This window comes from Stegostoma tigrinum, chromosome 37 (assembly GCF_030684315.1).
Source record: "Stegostoma tigrinum isolate sSteTig4 chromosome 37, sSteTig4.hap1, whole genome shotgun sequence".
NCBI lineage: Eukaryota > Metazoa > Chordata > Chondrichthyes > Orectolobiformes > Stegostomatidae > Stegostoma > Stegostoma tigrinum.
The window spans coordinates 916,153-937,429 of record NC_081390.1 but is presented as its reverse complement, the minus strand read 5'-3'; the positions used below and the strand labels follow the sequence as shown (position 1 = coordinate 937,429).

The 21,277-nt window shown below is 43.3% G+C and overlaps 1 protein-coding gene across 4 annotated transcripts in view; it reads left to right on the top strand.

Annotated features, from left to right (window-relative positions):
* LOC125467469 (nuclear factor NF-kappa-B p100 subunit-like) overlaps window positions 1–21,277 on the top strand; it is a 187,847-nt gene that overhangs the window by 125,218 nt on the left and 41,352 nt on the right. Inside the window, exon 1 of one of the 4 annotated variants that reach the window (XM_048563314.2) lies at window positions 1,929–2,542. The exons of the other annotated variants lie outside the window; for them this stretch is intronic. The gene's annotated coding sequence lies outside the window, so the exon portion shown is untranslated. Of the gene's footprint in view, window positions 1–1,928; window positions 2,543–21,277 lie in introns of those variants that run through there. 4 annotated transcript variants of the gene reach the window in all.

The following is a 21,277-nucleotide window of genomic DNA, read 5'->3' as shown; positions in this document are numbered from 1 at the left end:
TTCAGACTGTTGTCACCGGGACATTTCATTCAGAATCTTACCCTGTAGTGATACAGCAGCCCCTACTTTGTCTCAGGTGATCTAGTGGATCCAACCTAGGGTTGACTATTCTGATGTAGTGGATAAAGTCCAGTAGCCACCACAGCACCACTGAGGACATGATTGTCCAGTGGCAACAGGCAGCAGAAGCACTCTGGCTGGACTGGTGGGGAGATATTTGAGACAGATCTTTCTAGATTAGGAATTAAACCTGAACCTCCCTCATCCATGCAGCTGTGTCAAATTGTAAGGTATCATCTGAAAGATGGGCATAAGGTGGAATGATGCCCTCCACTCTTTCAATCTTCTATCAGGAAGTAAAACCAAGCCAACTGTTGTTCCATGTACCTGCCCTTTCACGTACGAGCTGGGCAAGTTTGATGTGTCAATTCAGGTTATACAAGACATTCCAAAAACTTAAGTTTACAGATGACACTGGAGTTCTGAGGAAGGGTCACCTGACCTGAAATGTTAACTCTGATTTTTCTTAACAGATGCTGCCAGACCTGCTGAGTTTTCCTGGCAGCTTCTGTTTTTGTTTCTGATTTATAGCATCCGCAGTTCTTTCAGTTTTCATTGAGTGTTGGAGTTGAGATGTCATATTGGGGCTATACAGGACATTGGCAAGGGCCACTTTTGGAATACTGCATTCAAATCTGGTCTCCCCATAATAGGAGTCATAGACATATACAGCACTGAAACAGACCCTTCCGTTCAACTTGGCCACAGCAACCAAATGTCCTATATAAATCTAGGGTATATATATTTGCCAGCATTTGGCCTATTTGGAAGGATGTGGTGAAACTTGAAAGGATGCAGAAATGACTTAAAAGGATGTTGCCAGGGTTGGATGGTTTGAGCTATAGGGACAGCTTGAAAGAGCTTTGGTTTATAAAATCACGAGGGGCATGGATAGGGTGAATAGCCAAGGTCTTTTTTTTCCCCCCAGGGTGGGGGGAGTCCAAAGTTAGAGGGCACGGGTTTAAGATGAGAGCGAAAAAGATTTAGAAGGCACCTAAGGGGCAAAGTTTTCACGCAGAGGTTGGTGCGTGCATGTTTGGAATGAGCCGCCAGAGGAAGTGGTGGAATCTGGTCCACTTGTAACATTTACAAAGGCATCTGGATGGGTACATGAATAAGAAGTGTTTAGAGGTATGTGGACCAAATGGGACTAGATTAATTAAGGATACTCGGTCGGTATGAACGACTTGGACCGGAGCGTCTGTTTCCATGCTATACAGCTCTATACTCCTGCCAGTCCTCCATTGTACAACCCACTTTCCTTCTGTCACCCATTCTTCTCTTTTCAGTCACCTCGCCACACTAGAAACAAAAAAAAACTCACGAAACGCACATGAAAAGCAAGGCATTATATTTATATATCGCCTGTCACACCGCGACCCCTCAAAAGTTCTTAACAGCCAGTAAACTGCCTTTTTAAAAATGCTGGCGACTGTGAAATGAGCAGCTACGTGCACAGCCACAAACAGCTGAGTAGTTTCAGACAGTTTGTGTCTGAATGAAGAGAGAAACCAAGATACTGGGAGATCCGAGATAATGGGAACTGCAGATGCTGGAGAATTCCAAGATAATAAAATGTGAGGCTGGATGAACATACTGGGAGATCCACTGTCCTGAGCTTCAGAGAAAGGTCAGACTGGACTGTGCTACCAAAGCGTAGCGCTGAACGAACACAACAGGCCGGGCAGAACTGAACAGTCCTGTGTCCCTGAACTCTGTGCCTGCCCCTTTAAGGACAACAGCCACAGGGATTGGCCAAGAACATCGATATCACTTCGGCCGCAAACACCAATCAGAGAGCGGCATCCGGCGGCCAGCCAATAGGCATGGACGAATGTGTGCTGACGTCATGGGAAATCCCCGAAGCCCCAACACGCGCTGGTAATCGACAGAACCAGGGGATTTCCAGAGGGAGGCAGACACACACACACAAGAGAAAGAAAAACATCTCCCAGACAATTATCAGAGAACGGGACCCAGAAGATAAAGAAGGACACACGCACACAGTGAACTGTAACCAGAAATCTGTATAGGATCCACAATTTTCAGAGAGAGAGAGAGAGGACGTAACAGACCCATCCAGGGGACAGAACACGAAGTGAGGACAATACAAACAGAGGGTCACACAGAGAGAGAGGGAGAGCGAGAGAGAGACAGCAGGATCCAAGAACAGGACAGAGAGAGAGGGGGTGGGCAAGCGGACGGAAAAGAAAGAGGACAGGACACCAACACTCAGGGGATTTCCAGAGGGAGGGACGGGAGGAGAGTAGCATAGGGCATACTCAGACAGAAGACCAAGACGGAACATAGCACAGGGAGATCAAGAACTCTGCTGAGAAGCAAGGATTGGCGACAGAGAATCGCGAGAGAGCCGAAGCCCACAGGGGATCAAGACCGTCAGCGGAAGAATTCAAGTAGCGAGGAATCGGGGTGGAGGAAGAAGCAGTTGGAGCCGGATGACTGAACTCTGAAGCCCCATCAGGTAGGGTTTGGAACCAGGCTGCCGTCCCAGTGACAGGACTGGAGGCAACTCGCACACACTGCGTGGTGGGGGGCTGCTGTAAGTGTTTTATTCTGCTTCAGAGACCAGCCGCCTCACACCCCGCGCAGTTAACACCGCCGCAGTTAGACAGTTTCGTCAAAAGCGTGATTCCCGCAGACAACCCGGTGCTCAGGAGACGCCTTTGGGCACTGGTCTCAGCTAGATCATTGAGACTGGGTTTGAATTCCAACCAGATCTCAGCTGGATGTCACCTGAAGCTACAGGGTGGGAGAGCAAGTGCCAGCCTATTGTACTCCTGATAGGTAGTAAATAGGTAGTGAGGGAAATTAGCCTCCTTAGAAAGGACAAAATCTTTCACTAACTTCAGCGTCAGGACGGTGGCTCCGTATTTAGATATTTTAAATCAATCTTCAGTGATACTATGACACACCTCTGGAATAGGTGGGACTTCTGACCCCTGGTCCAGAGGTAGGGGCAATACCACTATACCATAACGACCTATAATAAGAACCTGCTTAGACATGTAATGGCACATCTTTGATGGGACCTGAACCTGGGCCTTCTGGCCTAGAGATAGGGACAACACCACTGTGTTACACAATGATCCTTAAAGCGCATGACACCTTAAGATGCTCAATGTATTTCACACATCGCTGTACATGCAATAAAATGTCGGCTGGTTTCTTGGCGGGCTTTCCCCATTGCTGCAATGTGGAATTGAGTCATAAAAGGCCTGGAAGTCCCAGTTTTGATTCCCAGGCTGTCAGATTAGATCCTCTCAGTCTAAGCACCACTAAGGTGACTATAATTGACTTCTGAGTCAGGAATGGACAAATCACTCAATCCTATTGATGGTGACTGTCTTTCACTCTCTGCCTGCCAGCAGACAAATATTTGACAAAGAAACAACTCTATTTTGTTATGCTGGCCTCCATTGTCAAATAGCCTGCTGGTGCTAACCTTGCCTTGGTCAATAATTCTGAGGACAGAATTAGAGGCAGCATCTACTTTGAAAGAAATTCGACAACAATTGTTTATTGCTAATGACACAAGACTATGCTGAATGCTCATTAGCTGCCGCAATTCCTACATTAAGTATTTACTCGGTGGTAAACTGCTTTGGGATTCTGGAATTGTGAAAGGCACGATACAAATGTAATGCTTTCCTTCTAGAATTAGTGTCACTTCCTGATAAACATCTGATCCCTATCGTTTCTAACTATCTTTTGACAAAGACACTCAGTATTTTGGATGTGATTTCTGCATCTGACTGATATATTATTTCAAATTTTGTGAGATAAGCATTACGGTAAACCTATCAAATGTGTTTGGGTTAAATTTCTGAGTCCTGAGGTTTTATTCTTGCACACGGTGGACTTAGCTGAGAAAAATTGAGTTTGAGTTTCTGGATTCACCTGTTGGTTCAAGCCTGGTAAGACGCAAATATCTCCAGTCTATACAGCTGGGCAAAGTGGCAAAATATTGATTAAAGTCTTTTACCCCTTCATAAATTTGTCCTGATTTAAAACTCTGCTTTGTACTCCACCCTGATCAACACTGCCTCCTGCTTCAACAATGTTTTGATTTCAAAATTCACACCTTTGTGTTCAAATCTCCCTGTATGCTCACCATTCCCAATCTCTAACCTCCTCCAGGTGTGCAACTCTCAAAATCTCTGTCACTTCAATTCTGGCCTCTTGCACCTCCTCACTTCAATCTCTCCAGCATTGGTTTCATGCCCCCAACTGCCTGAGGTACAAAACGTCTGCAATTCCCTCCATAAATTGCCAAACTTTTCCCTTCTCCAAAAATCTTATCTAAATCAAACCTTAAATCTACCCAATTCTGTCCCACTCTCTTCTGATGTAGCTGAATGTGAGATTTAATCTGATAGTCTTAACCATGTTCAATGCAGATTTTCTTATGAGCAGAATTTAGCTGTTGAGACTTAGGAGGGGCAGCTGACATGGAGGTATCATGATAGTCACTGAGGTGAAATCATCACTGAATCACCTCTGACATGTATGTGGAATTTCTGAAGACATCTGAGAAATTTTCACACACTTCGTGTGGAAAGAAAAGTCATCTCACAAGATGGGGAGGGAAATGAGAAACAGAGATGAGATGAAGATAACAATCTGGGATTGAATGAATTTAGCAGTGGCCCTAGGGCATGAATGTGCTTTAACAAAGACCAAAGCAATAGTTGCCCAAGATTAAAATAATAAGCAAGGATACGATGTGGTTTGTGAAATGGTAAGTAAGACGTGAGGATTTAGAGATTCATAAAAATATAATTTATTGAAAAAACACACTCTGGTACAAATAATGATCAAAATGGCAAATAGGACTTTGCAACATTTGGAAATAAAATCATATGACAGCACTGCAACTATTTGGGGTGTTTTGATATCCATGTTCTAAAGAATCCATTGGCTTTTGATGAATAAATACAGGAAATGTAGACCAAATAGTAAAACTCTATTGAGCCTGAGGAATCCAGACGATATATTGATGGAGCTGATAGATTGAAATGTAAATCAAATTGTGGGGATTTAGATAAGGCTGTGGAATACAAATGTGCAGAGGCCATGGTAAATGAATATAAACCATTGATTACATTGTAGTTAGGAGATATTGTATCTAGCTGCATTTGAAGGAAGATGTTGAGGTCACAGAGAGGTCGACTTGAGCAATGCAGATAGATGACCATTTAGCTGTGAATCAGGGGGTTACAGTCTCAATCCTGAATCAGGTCTTGTTAGGTTCAAGTATAACTCCTGGAACCTGACTATGTCATTCCAGCACTGCAGCATTCAGATGAGATGTTAAACTGTCATTTTATGGTAGCTGTAAATGGTCGAGTAACACCATTCTGATGGAGTGCCAGGGGAGTTTATTTACTCCTTGAGCAACAACGCTAAAACAGATGATTGAATCATTGCTATATTGCTGTTTATACAATCTCCTTTGCATACATTGCAACACTGACTTCATTTAAGAAATACATAACTGGGTCTTTTTTAATAAAAGAACTAATAATATGACTTCCCTATCATTATGAAAGACATGATATAAATGCAGCGATTTTTTTTCCTCTATGGCTGGAGAAGCAAGAAGACTTTTCATTGGGAGAAGGACAGGGTAAGAGGATATCTGATAGGGCGCCCCAAAACAGGAGCAGAATCAGGGAAAAGCTTTCATTTGGCAGGAATTCAGTATTTGAATAGAATAAATTGAACATCATGACCAGATCAGTTAAAGTTAGAGTGGGCACATGTTCAAGTAACAACCAGTGGTGCTCACAGTGCTCTGTGTATCTTAATGGCAGATGTCTGTTCAAGCAGCATGCTCATGACTTCTGTAATAACTGTATCAGTTATGGTCTTTAACACACATCCACAGCATAAGGAGGGAATGAACATACATGTCTCCAAGTCCATCAATATATGTATGGAATCCCTGAAACTAGCCAGTCAGAATTCCAAATGATTCGGCACCAGATGGGATTAATCTTTGAAGACAGGGCTCAGCATTGCATGGTAGAGGAGCTGCTGCAATGAGATCACCATGATATTATCCTTGGCCAGTAGTACTTCACCTTCAGGATCTTCCAACACATTCCATACCACTTAAAAAAAAGTCTCCTCAGTTGGCTGTTGTGCTGTTCAGTGTAGCTATTTCTATTTGGTTAGACCTGAAGTAGATTCACATTCAGATCAGTAAGGACAGTATATCCAACCCAGCACTGTCCCTAGATTGGATGTGTTTGCTGGGAGCAGTATAAAAGGAGGTTTACTTTGCATTTAACTCTGTGCTGCCCTGGTCCTGGGAGTGTTTGTTGGGGGCTGAGTTGAAGGAACTTTACTTTCAGTTTAAAAGAGAAGAGGGAGAACAAAGAACAAAGAAAATTACAGCACAGGAACAAGCCCTTCAGTTCTCCAAGCCTGCACCTACATGCTGTCCGTTACAACTAAAACCCCCTGCCCTTCCAGGGACCATATCCTTCTATTTCCATCCTATTCATATATTTGTTAAGATGCCCTCTAAAAGTCACTATAGTATCTGCTTCCACTATCCCCCTGGCAGCGAGTTCCAGGCACCCACCATCCTCTGCATTAAAAAAAACTTGCCTCGTACATCACCATTAAACCTTGACCCTAGTAACTGACTCTTCCACCCTGGGGAAAAAGCTTCTGACTGTCCGGTCTGTCCATGTCCTTCATATTCTTGTGGACCTCTATCACGGCCACCTTCAACCTTTGTCATTCCAGTGAGAACAACTACTTTTTCTCCAACCTCTCCTCATAGCTAATGTCCTCCATACCAGGTAACATCCTGTTAAATCTTTTCTGTTCCCTCCCCAAAGCCAGCACATCCTTCTGCTAGTGTGGCGACCAGAATTGAACACAATATTCCAAATGCAGCCTAACTAAGGCGCTATAAAGCTGCAACATTATCTGCCAAGTTTTAAACTCAGTGCCCCGGCCAATGAAGTCAAGCATGCCAAATGCCTTTTTGACTACCTTCTCCACCAGCGTTGGCACTTTCAATGACCTATAGAGAGCTTTACTCCCTGTCTAACCCCATGATGTTCCTGTCCTGAGAGTATTTGATGGGGGCAGTACACGGGGTTTTACTTTCAGTTTAAAAAAGTAGAGGGAGCTTTAATCATACAATCCTTACAGAGTGGAAGCAGGGCATTTGGCCCATCAAGTCCACACCTACCCTCCTAAGAACATCCCACCCAGGCCCAACCCATTCCTGTAACCCTGCGTTTCCCCACAGCTATTCCACCTTCCCTGCACATTCCTAGTCACTAGGGGTAATTTAGCTTGGCCAATCCACCTAACCTGCACGTCTTTGGACTCTGGAAGGAAACTGGAGCAGCTGGAGGAAACCCATGAATCCATGGGGACAGTGTGCAAACTCCACACAGTTGACGAGGGTGGAATTGAACCCAGGTCCCTGGCTCTGTGAGGAAGCAGTGCTAACCACCATGCTGCCCACTGTACCCATCCCACTGTTGTCCAGATCCTGAGATTTCTTGATTGGAACAGTGTAGGAGGGTTGTACTTTTAGTTTACTTCCTGTTTAAGTGTAGAGGAAGCTTCAATCCATATCCAACTACGTGTTGTACTTGTCCTGGGGATATTTGATGGGGACAGTGTAGAGAGAACTTTACTCTTTACTCTCTATCCACCCCTGTGCTATGCCTGTCCTGGGAGCTTTTGGGAGGTGGATGTCAGAAGTGGGTGAAAAGTTGTTCTGTTTTTGACATCACATCCTCACCATTGAACACGGAATTAAAAGTCATGCCATTTGATTTGTGTAAACCACACCAGCTTCCTATTTCATTCAGAACTGATTCTTCTAAAAGTTAGACTTTGGCCTTCTGCAATATTTCAAATTAGTCATTCTATCACATCTTATTGGCAAAGCTTCAACACCCTGAGAAGAAGGAAGTTTAAAAAATCTCTTCCTTCAGCGTGGAGGGAAATTCCAGGCCTATTTGCCTGAAACAGACTTAGGGCAGTAAAGATGCAAAACTTTAGGAAGTGAATTTATTCAAACCACACAAGCCAGGTATTAGGAATACACACACCCAGCTCATCAACATGATCCCATCCTCATATAAAGATACAACCACCCATTTATACCAATTCATAAATCTGCTTTTTCAAAAGAAATGTCCAAGGGAATGTGGGCATTTCTGGTAGAGTCAAAGGTTATTACTCATTCCTAACTGGCCACAAGAAAGTATTGGTAAGTTGCCTTCTCAAACTGCTGTAGTCCACATGTTGTAGGTAGACCTACATTGCCCTTGGGGAGGGAATTCTGGGTTTTTGACCCAGCAACAGTGAGGGAGCAGCGATATATTTATGAGTCAGAGTGGTGAGTGTCTTGGAGGGAACTTACAGCTGGTGGTGTTCCTATGTGCTGACATTGTCCTTGTAGATGGCATTGGTTGAGGGTTTAGAAGATGCTGTTTAAAGAGCATCGGGCAGTTTCTGCAGTGCATCTTGTAGATAGTACCCACTGCTGGGGAAGAGAGTGAATAGCACCACATCTACAAAGCAATCAGGTGGATGGTCTTGTTGTGGATAATATCAAGCTTCTTGAATGTTGCTGGAGCTGCTAGTATTTTATCATACTCCTGACTTGTGCCTTATAGATTGTGGACAGGCTTTCGAGAGTTGGGGATGAATTAGTCTCTGTAGAATTCCCAGCTTCTAGCCCAATTTTATTGCCACCATACCGTATGCGACGGAGGAAGGGTCATATCGGACTCTAAACATTAACAGCACATCTTTCTCCACAGATGTGCTTGACCAGCTGGGTTTCTTCATCAATTTTTGTCTTTATTTCCAACTTAGAGTCGTATTTTCATTTGTTTGTATATGTTATTTGTTCATGTATATTGCTGGTCAATCATAACCCCCACCCCACAGGATGTTGGTAGTCATGAATTCAATGATAGCAATATTCAAATGATAATCAAAGGGCAATAGTTAAATTCAGCCTTATTGGAAATGGTTATTGCCTGGCACTTGTGTGGCACAATGGTTGTTTGCCATTTGTTAACCCAAGCCTGGACATTGTCTAGTTCTTGCTACTTATAGACACTGGCTGAGGAGTCATGAATGCGGCTGAATATTGTACAATTCTTCCTGTAAAGATAATTGATTAGGCAACTGAAGATGGCTGAGCCTAGAACACTACCCTGACGATCTCCTGCAGAGATGTCCTGGAACTGAGATGACTGACCTCCAACAGCCACAACTATCTTCCTTTGTGCCACCTGTGACTCCAGCTGGCAGAGGATTTCCTCCCTGATTCCCATTGGCTCCATTTTTGCTCTTGCTCCTTGATGCCACACTCGGTCAAGTATAAACTTGATATCAAGGATGGTCACTCTCACCTCATCTCTGGACTTCAGGTCTTTTAATCATGTTTTGTTTCAAGGTTGTAATAAGGTCATGAACTGAGCAGCCCTGGCCAGACCCAAGCTGTGTACCAGTGGTCAGGCTATTGCTGCTTGATGACACCTTCCATCACATCACTGATGATTGAGAGTAGACTGATGACTTGGGGCAACATGGTGGTTCAGTGGTTAGCGCTGCTGCCACACAGCTCTTGGGACCAGGGTTTAATCCACCATCGAGTAACTGTTTGTATTGAGTTTTCAAATTCTCCCTTGTCTGCATGGTGTTTCTTCCATGTGCTCCAGTTTCCCCTCTCAGTCCAAAGATGTGCAAGTTGGGTGGATAGGCCTGCTGAATTGCCCACAGTGTCTAGAGGTGTGTAGGTTGGGTAGATTAGCCATGAGAAATACAGGGTTACAGGAAATTGTATGGACTGGATCTAGATAGGATGTTTTTTGGAAGGATAGTGTGAACCCAATGGGCTGAACGGCCTGCTTCCACACTGGATTCTATGTTGGGCAGTAGTTGCCCGTGTTGAATTTGTCCTGTTTTTGTGTACAAGACACACCTGGACAATTTTCACACTGTCAGATTGATGCCAATGTTGTAGCTGCACTGGAACACATGGCTAAGGGCACAGCCCGTTCTAGAGCAGAATCCTTCAGTATTATTGCCAGAATGTTGTCAGGGCCCATAGCCTTTGCAGTATGCAGTGCCTCCAACATTTCTTGGTGTCACTTGTGTGAATTGAACTGTTCAAAAACTGGCATCTGTGAGGCTGAAAGAACTGCAGATGCTGTAAATCAGGAACTAAAATAGAAGTTGCTGGAAAAAATTGTGGATGCTGGCTGAGGAAGGGTCAACACACCGAAAGTATTAATTCTGATTCTTTTCTTCATATATCTGTGAGGCTGAGATGGATTTAGCACTCTGGATGAAGATTGTTGTGAATGTTTTGGCCTTATCTTGTAAACTGATGTTTCCTCATTGAGGATGGCGCTATTTGTGGAGTTTAATTTTTCACCACCATTAACAATTGGATGTGGCATGACTGTGGAGTTTAGATCTGATCCTTTGGTTATGGGATCACTTAACTCTGTCTATCACTTGCTGCTTATACTGTTTGGCATACAAGTAGTCCTGTTTGATATCTTCACCGGGTTCGCAGCTCATTTTTGGGTTTGCCTGGTGATGCTGCTGGCAAGTCCATTGATCCAAGGTTGATAACCGTGGTTTGATAAAACAAGGAAGGGTATTCTTAATATGAAGACGGGACTTCATTCCAGAAGGACTGTGCGTTGGGCACTCTTATGATACTGCTATAGGCAGAAGTATCTGCAGCAGGCAGATTGAGGATGACATCAAGAAGATTTTGTCCTCTTGTTGGTTCCCTCAGATCCAGTCTAGCAGTAATGTCCACGTAGGCTCAATGGTCTACCTGGTCAGTTGTGATGCTGAAAGCCACTCCTGGTAATGGAAGTTCCCCCACCTAAAGTACATTCTGTGCCCTTGCCACCCTCAGTGCATTCTCCAAATGGTGCTCAATATAGAGGTGTACATGGTAGTTATGTGGAGATTTCATACCATTATTTAGCCAGATGCTCTGAGATGTAACGGTGTCTGAAGTCAATGTTGACAACTCCCAGGGCAACTCCCTCCTGACTGTATACCATTGTGCTGCCCCCTCTGCTGGGTCTGTCATGCTAATGGCACAAGACATATCCAGGGAAGGTAACGGTGACATCTGGGACAATGTACGGTATGATTCCACTGTGGCAGGGCTGTTTTTTGACTAGACTATGGGACAGGTCTCCCTAGTTTCAGCACTAGACCCAAAATGTTAGTAAGGAGAACTCTGCAGGTCGACGGGGCTGCCTTTCCCATTGTCATTTCTGGTACTTAACGCCAGGTGTTCCATCTGATTCTGTTCATGCATACCCCACCTCACCAATATAATCCTACCCTCTGACATGACACACTTAACTCAGCAAAAGACAACATTGGATTGTATTGCAAGATAACAAGGTGTAGACCTGGATGAACACAGCAGGCCAAGCAGCATCGGAGGAAAAAGAAAGCTAATGTTTTGGGTCTAGAGTGTGCCAATCATCAGCCTTCCTGCTTCTCTGATGCTGCTTGGCCTGCTGTGTTCATCCAGCTCTACACCTTGTTATCTCAGATTTTCCAGCATCGGCAGTTCCTACTATCTCTGTTTGGATTGGATTGTGTTGCGTATGTTTCACATTCTTGTTGCTTTTGTCTCTGATAACTCCATGGACAAAGACGTCTGTGGCACTTTGCCATCTGTGGTCAGGCAAGTAAGGATTGCACCGCTGAAGCCTGAAGTTGGCATTTCCCTGCAGCACTAGGGAGTGCTTCACTGTTGGAGCTGATGTCTTTTGGATGACACATTACTCCAAGCCTCTCTTTGCTCTCAGTGGGACTGACAAGATTTTGTAGTGCAATTTTGGAAATAAATAATTCAGCTTTGTTTATTCTGGTGCCTGGCCAATATCTATCCCTCAACCAACATGCTGAGAAGGGATGATCTGGTTTTCACCACACTCCAGGGTATAATAGCTAGCTTTATTCTTTCCTTCATTTACAGGATGAGAGCTTTGCTGGCCAAGCAATATTTATTGTCCATGTCTGACTGTCCAGAGGGTAGTTCAGAGTCAACCACATTGTATTGCTGTGAGCTATGCGCCCGTTGCATTTCCTACATCAGCGATTGCACTTCAAAAGTGTATCATCGGATGTAGGATAATCTGACACTTTGTGATAGTGTGAATGGAGCATTATAGATATGCCAGTTTGTTTTTTGATTGCTTTTATGCTTTTGGGTTATTATTCTGAATAAGGGTGGCATTGGCTGATATTGATGCTGGCATCATGTTGGACATTGTTGACAATACAATTGATGCAAGATGGATGGGAAACAGCTCTGAGAGAGGTTGTGTTAATACATCTTTGCCTGAAAAGAAGCGTGACAAGATGGTGCTGTCAGAAAACATTGCATTCTCGCGAAGGAGATATCTTTTGTGCCCCAGTTTCTCTCATTGAGGATGCAGAATGTTGGATTATGAGGAGAGATAGACTAGGCTTCTGTTTTGTTGAATACAGAGGATTAAAGCTTGATTAATTGGAGCTGTTAAAGATGAATAAATGAGTTGACATGGTGGATGAAACTGATTTCCCCTGATGGGGGTTTCCAGAGCAGGGAGGTATCAACTTAGAATTTGAGCTTGGCCATTTGCGGTAATATCACACAGCCTTTCTGCACAGATGGCAGGTTAGGAATCTGGAATTTCTTCAAAACAAAGCTGTAGATTCTGGGAATCCTTTCAAAACTGTAAACTATATGAACTGATTTTTGTTATGCAAGGTTACAAGACTAAGATGGAGATACAAATTAAGATACATGTCAGCATGATCTAATTGAAAGATAGAACAGGTTTGATGGGTTGAATGGTCTTCCCTGTTCTGAGTGACATGTTTGAGAGGGGATCTGACACACAATGAATCGTAGAAAGCATGCATCCAAGTTCAGCGAGTAATCAGGAAGGTAAATGAAACACTGGCCTCCCTTTCAACATGGATCGGAATATAACAATGACATGCAAACACATAGTGCTGGAGAAACTCAGCAGGTTAGGCTGCATCTGTGGAAGGAGAAGCAGGCAATGTTTCCAGTCCAGTATGACTTTTTATCAATTCTGACTTGAAATGTTAACTGTTTCTCTCTCCATAGATTCTACCAAACCTGCGAGTTTCGACAGTATATTTGTTTTAGATTTTCAGTACCTGCCGTGTTTTGTCTCTGTAATATTGATACCCCCAAAATGATCTCAGTAAGCACATGCACCATATTCATACCAATACTGCAGCAATGTCATTCCATCCTGTTCACTCATATTTATTGTGCTTATTTGAGTGTGGCCATGTTTGTTACTGGCAGAGTGTTTCACAAAGCGTACATGAGCAATAAGAACTTTTTGGGGATGTCCAGAGGCACAGTCAGTAACAATAGGGCAATCTTGCTAAAACTATATAAGGTACAAGTCAGGCCAGACCTTATCTAAGGAATAATATGTTGGCTTCGGAGACATAGGTTGTAGCTGTATTTGTTGAAGTTTAGAAGAATGAGAGGTGAGCTTATTGAAACATAAAGGATTCTTAGGGACTTGACAAGGTAACTGTAATGGAGATGTTTCCTCTGGTGGGAGAATTAAGGAGCACAGGGCATTATCTCAGAGTGAAGGGCTGCACATTTAGACAGATGAGAATAAATTTCTTCTCTCAGCAGGTTGTGTATCTGTGGAAGTTGCTACTGCAGAGGGCTGTTAAGCTGGGTCATTAAGTATATTCTAGGTTTTGAAATATAGATTTTTAATCAGTAAGGAAATCAAGGATTATGGGGAAAAGCAAGAAAATGGAGTTGAGGATGATCAGATGATCCTATTGAACGGTAGAGCAGACTTGATGGGTTGAATGATCTGCTTCTCCCATGTCTTATGGTGTTATAGACAAACACATGGCCTGTCAGCAGGAGGAACAACTTTTACCAATAGAATCTGCTTTAGCCAGAGTTTTCAGGCTAGTTTCCAAATTGTTATCCAGTAATGTCAGCACAGCAAGCAATGAAATCTTAAACCTTCAGATTCCTTTTTGTTTCTTAAACCTTTAGGTCTCCACTGACTACTGGTAAAACCCTCTTTCCCTTGCCGACCTGCTCCCTGTTTGCTGTATCAGTTAAAATGGGTGGGAAAGGCTCTGATTTGCATTTTCAGTTGAGTAAACAGTTGGGGAAAGTCCCTTAGTTCCTCAGAATTGAATCTATCAGATAATAAAACAATCATTTACATGAATCTGAACAATGAAAGTGTGGGAGATAGTAGGAACTGTCGATGCTGGAGAATCTGAGAATAACAAGGTGTAGAGCTGGATGAACACAGCAGGCCAAGCAGCATCAGGAGCAGGAAAGCTGACGTTTCAGGTTGAGACCCTTCTTCAGAAAACGATTTCTGAAGAAGGGTCTCGATCCGAAACATCAGCTTTCCTGCTCCTCTGCTGCTTGGCCTGTTGTGTTCATCCGGCACTACACCTTGTTATCAATGAAAGTGTGGGATCAGTTGTCTTATGTGGTCTGTGACTTGAAGCTATTCAATTTGAATTACTGGCAAAAGATGGAACAACTTCCAGGAGGCAGCAGCTACTGTTCCTGATCATTAGAGGGAAAGAATCTTTCAGCTGCATTGACTCAGTCCATTTTAAAACAGCAACCAAATGATCAAAAATTATTGAACTTCTTGGAATTGTAACTTCTCCTGATTATGAAATACAAGATACTTTTTCTTTGTTTCTTCTTTTATGGAGTTAATGATTATTGAGGTTGTGAGCTGAGACTCAAAACTTTCTTGCTCTACAAACACTCCATGGCCACAAAATTCCTCAACTCTTTAAAAGACAAAGTGAAGCTTCCTCTGCTCTCCTAAAGTGAAATTAAAGCCTTCTCAACACTTACCCCATCAAACACTCCCAGGACAGAGACAGCACAAGGTTAGATGTACAGTAAAACTCTCTCTACTGTTCTAAACTAAAAGTAAAGTTTTCTCAACTATCCCCAACAAACACTCCCCAGGACAGGGCTAGCACAGGGTGAGATACAAAGTAAAGCTTTCTCTACTCTTGTCATCTAAAAGTAAAATACACTGTACTCTTTTAAACTGAAACTAAAGCTCCCTTGGGGTTAGATGCAGCATAATGCAATCTCTAATCTTTTAAACTGAAAGTAAAGCTCACTCTACCATGCACCAATAAAACACTCCAAGCATTGGGGGGATGCACAGGTTTAGATACAGATTAAATCTTCCTCTACTCTTCTAAATAGTAAGTAAAATTCTGTCTACACTGTCTCCATCAAACAGTTCCAGGACAAGAACTGTATGATGTTAGATATGGAGTCAAGTCTCCTCTACTCTTCTAAACTGGAAAGTAAAAAATCCCTCTGCTCCTTGCAACTGAAAGTAAAGCTCTCTCTATGCCTTTCCCATCAAATACTCCCAGGATAGGGGACAGCTCAGGGTTAAATTCAGAATTTTCAGGATTGCAGGCTGTTACTAGTCAGTGGTAGTATTTGGTTATCACTGCTTGTAATCATACACTAGACTTTGGGACCAGTTGGAATTATTTCCAAATTTTCTGATGACACCAAACTGGATGGGAATATAAGTTATGAGGACCATTCAAGGAGACTTCAAGAGGACTTGGGGAGTCAAATTGAATGGTTAAGAAGATGGCTAATGTGAAAGAATGTGAAGTTTTGCATTTTGATAGAACTAAACAGAAAGGCAGAATATTTCTTAAATGGTGAGAGATTAGGGATTGGGTCCTTATCTGTGAGCCACTAAAATTTACCATTTGGCATATAGTGAACAATTAGGAAGCCAAATAATGTGTTGCCTTTCATTTCAAGGATATTGGAGTACAGGAGTAAAAAGATCTTGCTGCAGTTATATAGGGCCTTGTAGAGCTATCAATTGGAATATGGATTTGGTATTCTTATTGGAAGGAGAATATACCATTGAAGGAGTACAGCAAAGATTCTCCAAATTAATGCTTGGAATGATGAGATAGACTTACGAAGAAGCTGGACCTAGATTCATTTAAAGTTCAAAGAATGAGGTGATTACACTAAAACTTACAAAATGTTCACAGGGTGTGTGTAGATAGTCATCAGTCAGTGGGAAACAGTCTCCAGAAAAGAGCTGGACATTTTAGACTGAGATGAGCAGGAATTGCTTCACTCGAACAACGGTGAATCTTTGAATTCTCTACCTCCGAATGTTGTAGAATGTTTAAGAAAGAAATTAACAAGTTCCTGGAGACTAGTAATATCAAGGCATATGTGGCTAGTGCAGGAAAATATTAGACAGCCTAAATTAATGGCGGAGCAGGCTTGGTGGGCCATTTGGCTTACTGCTGCTCCTACTCTTATGCTTCCATATGTCTCAATCTTTATTAAGAACAGCCCTATCAATAAATGATGTTGAATGCAGTCATTATGTGCTGAGCATCTACTCTGTATTGGTCTAATGTGTAAATAATCTCTTCCACGTGCCTGTGTGTGAGAAAGAGGAGGGAGGAGGGCAGTCTGACTGGGGTTTTAGAGTGGTATTGCCAGGGATTCTGAGTTCAAGGTAGGTCCTGAAGAGTGTTATGAAATTGGGGAGGTCATGGGGGTATTCTGAGATTAAGGGGGTCTTGGTGGGTGGGCAGATCTGAGTTTTCTGGGGGAGTTTCTGGAATAGAATGTGCCAGGAACTTTCAGCATGATGTTGCTGAAGTGGGTGGCCAGGTTTCTTGAAACAGTTACAAATTGTTCTCCTGAAGTCAGGGATTCAGCCACATCCAGAAGGAAACACAGGGTGAATTCACCTTCCAGCCCGCTGTCCGGGAGATTTCACACTGGGGCCACCTAATGCCAATACACCCAGAGGCTGGGGGAAAATGTGTACGATTGACTTGCTCTAGCAGTGAGCTGACTGAGTAGAATTTGCTTTCCCTGATATCACTTTCACACACGTAGGTGAGGAGGTGTAGGCAAATATTACGAAATAAATTTCATGTTTCTATCAAATGGGACAATTGCTGTCAACACTTTTCCTGGAACAACCAGGAGGTTTGTAAGAATAGAATTTTTGATAAAAACTCCCCCATATCTTAGTCTTGTTTTCACATGCGGAGGTGGTAACTAAACAGTCTCCAGGCTTTCAACATATCCAGCTACACAAGTACTGACACAGCTGCATCCATCCGGATAGCAATGTGGCTTTGATACTCTTTTGGAGGACTGGGGGGCAGGTCTCTCTGCCCCAAGGAAGGATAGTTTTACTGCCCAGAAGGTGGTTAATAAATGGGTTGAGCTTAGCTTGTCCTTATGGCTCAGTATGACAAAAATGGAGTTTAATATAAAGTTCAGGTACAGATTGCTGACGAAAGGATCTTTTTCTCGAAAGGTGAATCTGTCTCTGGTGAAACCATTTCCTGTGTGCTTGTTGTGAAAGGTATAGATTAGGTTGGGTGCAGCCAAACAATAGGAAACTCCTGCTCGATCAGAATCCACATCCTGTTGCTGGTAACCCGGGGGATTTCCTCCTTGCTCAAGCTTCACTCAGGTGCTACTCAGAACATCACAGCTGAATTAATCCAACATCAGGTCACAGGCCTCTTTACCCATCCAGCCACATGTTACGTGATTCCTCAAGTTTATGTGGATATCACTGGCTGGACCAGTATTTCTTGCCGATCCCGAGTTGCCCTTGAGAAGGTGGTGGTGATCTGCCTTTTTGAACCACCGCATTTCATCAGCTGTGGGTTGACCAACAATGCTGTTCGGAAAAAAATTCCAGGATTTTGACCCAGCAACACTGAAGGAACAGTGATGCATTTCTAAGTCAGCATGGTGAGTGGCTTGGAGGGGAACTTGCAGGTGGTGTTGTTTCCATGTATCTGATGTCCTTGTCAATCGAGATTGAAGTGGTCATAGATCTGGAAAGAAAAGCAGAAATTGCTGGAAAAGCTCAGCAGTCCTGGCAGCATCTATATAACGAAATTAGAGTTAACATTTCGGCTCCAGTGACTGTCCTCATAATGTAATGATTTACTGTCCAGGTTCCTTCCAAGACCAATATTGTCCACCTACAATCTGACCCCACCACCAAAGATATATTACCCTCCCCACCCCGATCTGCCTTTCATAGGGACCATTCTCTCCGTGACTCCCTCGTCTGCTCCACACTCCCCACTAGCCCTATCATTCACCATTCCTCTCATCGCCCGTCCCGGCACCATTCCCTGCAACTGCAGGAAGTGCTACACCTGTATCTACCCACCCCTCTCACCTCCATTCAAGGCACAAAACAAACCTTCCACATTAGAAAAGAGATAGTAGGAACTGCAGATGCTGGAGAATCTGAGATAACAAGGTGTGAAACTGGATGAACACAGCAGGAAAGTTTGACGTTTCAGGTCGAAGAAGGGTCCCGACCCGAAACATCAAACTTGCATGCTCCTCTGCTTGGCCTGCTGTGTTCATCCAGCTTCACACCGTGTTATTCCACATTAGACAGAGGTTCACCTGTACATCTGTCAGTGTGGTCTACTACATCTGTTGCTTCTGATGTGGCCGCGTCTACATCAGAAGCTCAGGGATCGCTTTGTAGAGCACCTGCACAGTACACGACAAACGACAACGCCTTCCAGTCGCGAACCACTTCAACTCCCTTTCCCGCTCTCTGGGCGACATGTCCATCCTGGGCCTTCTCCAGTGCTATAATGATGTCACCCGCAAGTTCCTTTTGATGGTAAACTTTGAACATTTTTCAAAACAGTTATCAGCTTTACAAGCACTGAATTCTCAATTCAGGTTTCATCCACTTTGGAGGTGAGGGCTTTGTTTTCTTGAGGCCTTTTATTAGGGCTGTGAAGTATATAAACACTACTCCTGGATACCACAAAATGTGCAAAGAGGCCAAGTAAAATGCTTACCTTTACCACGACAAGAGTGGGGGCATTTATCAAATGTGAGCTTCAGATGAAAGTAAGCATCTTTAGTGTATTGTCATTGTAGTCATTAGAAATATTCTCAGTTGAGAGTGGACCTGGTTGTTGGTCAGGGATCATTTTATTATAAGCTCAGCTTTCTTCAGAGACACTTAACAGCTCTGAAAGGAGCCGTTGACATCAGATTTTTACATTTCCAACTCCTTAATTCCTAGTTTCTAGTTCCTTCACTGATTGTTTCCTGTGATTTTTTTTTTGTTTTCTTGACCATCTTTACCCTTTCTCTGGGTCTCTATCCTAGCCATTTTAAGGATTTTAAAACCCTCCTGATACCAAACCTGATCTGGGATTGAGCTCCTCTGCTTCAGCCCCACTATTGTCTAAAAGCTTCCTTTTATTTGAGCCAAGAACATCCCCCTTGAGATGACTGCAATCTGCCACAAGCTTCACAACAAATGCCAAGAGTCACCAGCGTCATCAGCACGTGGTCAGAAAGTTGCAGCCATCTTTGTCGGCCATCTTGGCATTTAAAACGTACGCTCCATTTGATTAACTCCTTGTTCACATACCTCTTGCAGCAATGTTCCTGAGGTTTGAACTTCTTCAACTAAGTCTGTCAAGTTCATCTAAATTTTCTCTATGCATCATTGTTCATATGAGTTGTGTACAATTGGCTCCAGACCCTGCGTGTTCCATCCTGCCTGCAGCTTCAATGCTTCTGACCCTGTGAGATGTATTTTTGCGCACATTTGAAGATCTTACTCAAAGATTATAATCTGAGTGTAGTGGATACAGTGCTATATGTCTAATTATTTGAAGTATTGTTTGCTTTTATTGGTTATTCAACTAGCATCCGATTTTGTTCCTGTGTCCAGCCTTCTAAACAGGGCAGAATTTCTTCAACTAACTGTGGCTGTAGTTGCTGACTTTTGTTGGTTGACTCTGTGAAACTCCACCTCCTATTTACTTTCTTCAGCAAAGGGATGCCCTACTGGGTCCCCTCCTGTTGGAATATGTACAGAAAGCTATTGTCTGTATTTAATGTTCAGTACTGAGGTTATGACATGGTCTGTGACCCTCTGAGATATTGATTGGCTTAAGCTGTAGCCCATGGGATGCCAGAATGATGCTGACCACACTCTGCTTTTTCTGAGTGCTCATTCCTTGCTCATTCATGTATTTCCACTTGCCCCAAGTTCCCTGGGACTGGTCACCACTGCCCCATGTAGCAACATGAGGTCAACACACCTATGTCTGAGCATGAACTCTCTTAGTTAGCCACAACTATTTGCAAGGCATGGTAAGAGACGACAACTTACCGGAAGTTCTTAGAGCTAAAAGGGTCAAAGGGTTGAGGGACAAAGTGGGTTCAGGCCACAGAGTTGGATGATCAACAATGATCATGTTGAAGGGTGGAGCAGGCTCGTGGGGACAAATGGTCTGCTCCAAATTTTCTATGGTTCTATGAAGCTAACAGACTCGTGATTCAGTTCTACGTGCTCTGATTTCACTGTGACATCTCTCCTTGCAAACATGCTCTGCAGTTATTCCTTGGCTCTAGGTTTTAACCCTTTCTTCTCCAGAGCCATCTCTGCAGGGATTGGCAAAGAGATAAGAAAATTAGGGAATTGAATACGTGGCTAAAGCACAAGCGTGGGAAAGATGGATTCCATTTTGTGGAGCACTGGTGTTAGCATTGGGGCAGGAACTATACAAAGAATAAAGAACGGTTCAACACAGGAATGGGCCATTCGGCCCTCAAAGACTGTGCCAAAACATGTAATGCCTTTGGACACTTAAAACCTTTTACATCTACACTGTCCATATCCCTCTAGTCCCTGCCTAGTCATGTATCTGTCAAGATGCCTCTTAAACGTTGCTATCGTACCTGCCTCCATCATCTCTTGTGGCACATTCCAGGCCCTTACCATCCTCTCTGTAAAAACCTGCCCCTAGTACCATTGGGACAGGCTCCACCTGAACTTATCTGGGGCCAATGTCCTTGAGAGAAGTCCAAACAGAGTGGTAAACTTTAAACCAGTAAACGGAGAGGGTGGCTTTGGAGAAAGTTAATACATTTTCAAAATCAAGTAATGTGACCAAGACTAAAGAATCCTATTTCAAATATGGCAGGGAATGGCTCAACTCTAAAAAAAACTATTGGTGAGGCCACAGATGGAATACTGTGAACAGTTCTTAATTGACACACTATCGAAAGGATGTC